Source organism: Pongo abelii, chromosome 7, assembly GCF_028885655.2.
Source record: "Pongo abelii isolate AG06213 chromosome 7, NHGRI_mPonAbe1-v2.0_pri, whole genome shotgun sequence".
NCBI lineage: Eukaryota > Metazoa > Chordata > Mammalia > Primates > Hominidae > Pongo > Pongo abelii.
This window is the reverse complement of record NC_071992.2, coordinates 91,764,640-91,769,903: the sequence shown is the minus strand read 5'-3', so window position 1 is coordinate 91,769,903 and position 5,264 is coordinate 91,764,640. Positions and strand designations below refer to the sequence as shown.

Here is a 5,264-nt window from a genome sequence, read left to right as displayed (position 1 = left end):
TCATTGTAAATTGAAAATATCAGAAATAAAAAAATGCATTTAATGCCTTGATAACCCCATCCTAAAGTTGAAAACCTTTGAGTTGAACCATCATAAATCTGGGACCATCTGTATATGCTTTGCTTTTGTGCTTTTTGCAACACTATGCTACTGCATGTTTTTGCTTCTGTTCTAAGGTTTTTCTTTTCTGATTCTTTCATTGTCTTGGTCTGCTTTGGCTGCCATAACAAAATACCTGAGACTGGGTAGTTTATAAGAACAAACATTTAATTCTTTCAATTACAGAGGCTTGGAAGTCCAAAATCGAGGCATTAGCATGTTTGGTATCCAGTGAAGGCTACCCATGGCTTCCAAGGTGGCACTTTGTTGATGTGTCTTCACATGGAAGAGGTGTGAATGCCGTGTCTTCATGTGGCAGAAAGTGGAAGGGCAAAAAAAAAACATGACTTGTTTCTTTCAGCATTTTATAAAGGCATGAATCTCATTTTAGAGAGTGGAATCCGCATGACCTAATTGCCTCCCAAAGGCCCCACCTTTCAATACCATCACCTGGGGTTTAAATTTTAACATATAAATATTGGAGGGATTCATACATTCTAACCATAGCATTCCACCCAGGGCCTAAGCCTCTCTGAGGCATCCTTTAAAATTGCAGTGGAGGTAGCCATGCCTGCACAGCTCTTGTGCTCTGCAGAGTCATCACCTCAAGGATGTCACCAAGGTTTATTACTTGTGCCTTCTGAAGGGGTGGCCCAAGTTGCACAGGGCCCGCTTAAATCGAAGCTGATGGGTGGCCAAGGGGCTCTGCACCAGAATGCAGGGGGCAGAGGCTTGTGGTAAAACTGGGCAACTGTCCTTGAGATCCCACAGATGCCCTGGGCCCCTCCCTTGAAACAATTTTGCCCTCAAGTCCCTGGCAGTCTGGGCCTATGATGGAAGTGGCAGCCTCAAATATCTCCAAAATGCCTTAGAGTCATTCTTTCATTGTCTTGCTAAATATTATCTGGCTTCCTTCTATCCAGAATAATCTCCTTATCAAATACACTCTTGGCTACTCCCTCACTCTTCTCTCCTAAACGTGCCTTTTCTTTCTTTTTTAAAAACATGGCCAAGCTGATAATTTTTCAAATTTCTAACTTCTGCTTGTCTTTTGATTATACATTCTATCCTTATTTTGCTTTCCTCTTTTTGTATTTTACTACTGGCAGTCAGGAGAATTCATGTCACACCTTCAACACTTTGCTTAGAGATCTTTTTTCTGCTAAATATCCTAGTTTATCATCATTAATTTCTGATTTACATGAAACAATAAAACATGGACATGATTGAGTCAAGTTCTTTGCCACTTTATAACAAGGATGGTCTTTCCTCCCATTTCCAATACCTTATTCCTCATTTTCATCTAGGATCTCATCAGAATTGCCTTGACCATCTATATTTCTATCAACATTCTTATCAAGAGCATCTCAGTAATCTCTAAGAAAATTGAAGCTTTCTCTATAGCTCTCCTCTTTTTCTGAGCTCACACCAGATTAGCCTCTATAGTCCAGCCTCTACCCATTAGCCAGTTCTAAAGCTGCTTCCACATTTTTAGGTATTGGTTATAGCAACAACCGGGTTCAGTGTTGACTGATGTCTGTCATAGTTTGCTCCTGCTGCTATAACAAAATACCCGAGACTGGGTAAATTATAAGAAGAGAAATTTATTCCTTACAGTTCTGGAAGCTGGAAAGTCCACGATCGAGGGCTAGCAGAGTTGGTGTCTGGTGAGGGCTGCTCTTTTCTTCTAAGGTGGTGCTTTTGTTCCCTGTGGTAAAGCCTTCTGCCAGACAGCAAAAATGTGAATGCTGTGTTCTCACATGCAGGAACCAGAAGGGCAAGAGGCCTAGCTAGTTCCCTTCTGCTGTTTTATAAGAGCATTCGGCTCATTCACTAGGGTGGAACCCTTATGATTAATCACCTCTCAAAGGCCCCACCAACACAGGAATTTTGGAGTGACACATACATTTAAAACATAGCACTCACTGCCCCTGCTGCTATAAAGATTTCTAATCTTTGCCTGCATATACTTCTTGGCCTTAGTTCCCTCTGGTCTCTTCTGCTCTCACCATTAAAAACTCATTCCATCCTCTCACTTTTCACGGTGCAGCTTTCACCCTTTTTAGTATGACTTCCTGAATTCTAGCTACAATTACAGCCCGAGGTATGTGATGACTCTCAAATTGTTTTCCGCTGTTTGCCACGGTAGAGAAAGTTGCTTATCTGTCCCACAGCAAGGATGTAGTGAGGTGAAAATCAAGGGTTCTTAAAATATTTTGAGTCCCAGAACCCTTTGGGATCTAGTTAAAATTATTATGAACCCTCAAGAAAAAAAGTATCCATATGTAAGTATTATTCTGCATACAATTTTAAGAGATTTACCCCTGAAGTCATACATGTATCTGCTACTATTCTTTTGCCCAATATAGTTCTACAATCTTTGCCCACGGAACTTGCACTTCAGGTTAAAAGTTTTCTTATGCAAAGGAAAAAGATCATAGACTTTGTAATAATCTGGAGTGCAAATCTTGATTTTGACTATGTGATTCTAAAAGAAAACAACATTTCACTGAGCTAAAGCTCCGGCTTTTGTAAAATACGGTTAACAATATTTATATTTCTTTGTTGTTAAGGATTAGAGATAATTTGATAATACCCTGGCATAGGGAAGCTCCTCAATAAACATAATATCATAATTAAAAACAATGTATCTCATTACTTGTAGTAGAACATTAGGTCCTGCATTAAGATAACAATATTTGGTGTGTAGTGAACTAAATTAAAATTGTATTTAAGAAATTGCTGTGCCATATATTTTTCCCCCTTCAAATTTGAACTATGGGCTTGTGCTAATTTTCACTGCTGTGTTACTGTATTTATGTGCTGGTTATGTGAATAATGACCAGTGTTGATTCAAGGCTGTGATAAAAGTTCTTAAATTCCTTCTAGTTACAGGAAGGAGGATTTTTTGATAGAGTTTAAAGCAGATAATTTATTCAACTAAAACTTTGCTCCTGTAGGCTTTTAACTCTTAATTGCAGCTTTATACGTTGATTGGGATTTGTACAAATTTGGATTCTAAGTTTACAAACTGTCTTATGACCATTAAAAAATTTCAGATATCATTCCTCTTATAATTTATTAAATTGGAATCTGAAGGTTCTCAATAATTAAATAGTTGCTTACACACTTTGTACAATTTTATCACAAATATGGAAGGAAAGAGCTGAAACTTGCCCAGGTTAATGCTGCTGAGATCTCAATAAGCATGTTGATAGATGCTAACATGTAAAGATGGTAATCACACCTCCTGACCTCTGGAGAGAATACAGGAACATGAACAGAGAGGCTCACCTTTTGTCTACACTGAAACACAAGCATAATCATATCCGTTTGAGCTAAGAGGGAGAATAAAATCCCAGTTTTAGTTGTTTATGCTCTTGGTGTACTCGTTTTATCATTTGCTCACAAACACCCATTATGGGCCAGTCTCTTTGCTTGACCTTAAAGATAAAAAGATATATAACACGTAGGTCTTGCTTTCACAGGCAAAGTAGAGAATGAGTGTTTGATTCTCATTTATAACAAGACTGCAAAGAGCAGTGGTTAAGAACACAGGCTTTACTATCCAACAGACCTGGTCAGCGTCCTGCCCCTGATATTTACTGTCATGCCAGTTTAGCCACATTTTCAAAGCCCTCTGTGAATGGTATGTAACTTGCAGGATTGGTGTAGGAATTAAATAGCGTAACGTATGTGACATGCCTAGCAAAATGGCTAACATATACTAGTTGCTCAATAAACAATGGTTATCTTTATTGCATCTACATCACGTTAATGCCAATAACAGCGACAGCTTCTCAGTGACACCATGGAGTTTTATTTTTTTGCTGAGTGAGCACAGATACGAGTTGCTCTGGAGCAACTTTTAATTGCTAAATACTATTAAAAATAATAACCTACTTATTTCAAGCAAATAATAATTTTCTGTTAAAGAAACTCATAGGGTATGCTTTACTAGCTATTTTCTCACAGTAATCTAAGGCTGAGACATTCCAATTAAAATGAGCTATTGGTGTTTTTGAAACCCTCCATTATTAAGATTAAATAAAATCTGTATCTATGTTTTGTTATCCTAAGCTCTGAAACAAATCTACAATTTATATTTTATTTCCGAAATGCATCCAATTATTTGTTCCACAAAACTACTGATGTATTCATATATACATACACACATTTACACTTACGCATACGCATACGTGTATTTATCAACCGAGTGCCCAAATCTCAAGAAGATACCTTATTAGGCAACATCACGTTTTCTTTTTTTTGTTTGTTTTTAGAGACGGAGTCTCGCTCTTTCACTCAGGCTGGAGTGCAGTGGCATGATCTTGGCTCACTGCAACCTCCCCCTCAGGGGTTCAAGCAGTTCTCCTGCCTCAGCCTCCCGAGTAGAGCCTCCGAGATGCTGCTGAGATCTCAGTAATCATGTTGATAGATGCTAACATGTAAAGATGTTTTATTTTTTGACTACAGGCACACGCTGCCACACCTGGCTAATTTTTTTTTTTTTTTTGTATTTTAGTAGAGACGGGGTTTCACCGTGTTGCCCAGGCTGATCTTGAACTCCTGAGATTAGGCATTCCGCCTGCCTCAGCCTCCCAAAGTGCTAGGATTACAGGCGTGAGCCACCACACCCGGCCACATGCATTTTCTTGGTTAGGCATTAGCACATCTCTTTGAGAGTAACTGCCCAATGTCTGCAATTTTTTCTCACTATAGACTTTCTAACGATAGCAAATAAAAACAAAATAATCTCAAAACTAAATTTTAAAATACTTCTTACTTCAATTACCCATCAGGAGCAATAGAACTTAAATGAAAATAACCAAATCTCCTGGTTTCAAAAAATTGTTATTAAAAATAAAATTGTCTTATTTCCTCCTATATTTTCTTAATAAAATATTCTTCCATGACCCACAATGCATTATATAAGAACATGTCAAATGTAAGTGACCAATTCCTTATATAAACCTTAATAAATATATACTTTTGCATGATACCTTGTATAATAAACCCTTAAGTTCTGGAATGCATTTGTAGACACAATTCAATTTTTCATAGACGTAATGTGATCTTTTAAAAACATTATTTTTAAAAGCCACAGTGCTTTTTCTTCTTCTGCCACTGACTCTAAAGTTATTGGTAATTTTTTGAATGTTTCC

General features: G+C 37.7%; 1 long non-coding RNA gene across 1 annotated transcript; it reads right to left on the bottom strand.

The window, feature by feature from the left end:
• Window positions 1-246: 246 nt before the first annotated feature.
• Window positions 247-1,945, bottom strand: LOC134761945 (uncharacterized). Its single transcript, XR_010141206.1, has 2 exons — window positions 1,715-1,945; window positions 247-405 (listed from the first exon to the last, which is right to left on the bottom strand). It is a non-coding gene; the product is annotated as an uncharacterized LOC134761945 (long non-coding RNA).
• Between the last annotated feature and the right edge of the window lie 3,319 nt (window positions 1,946-5,264).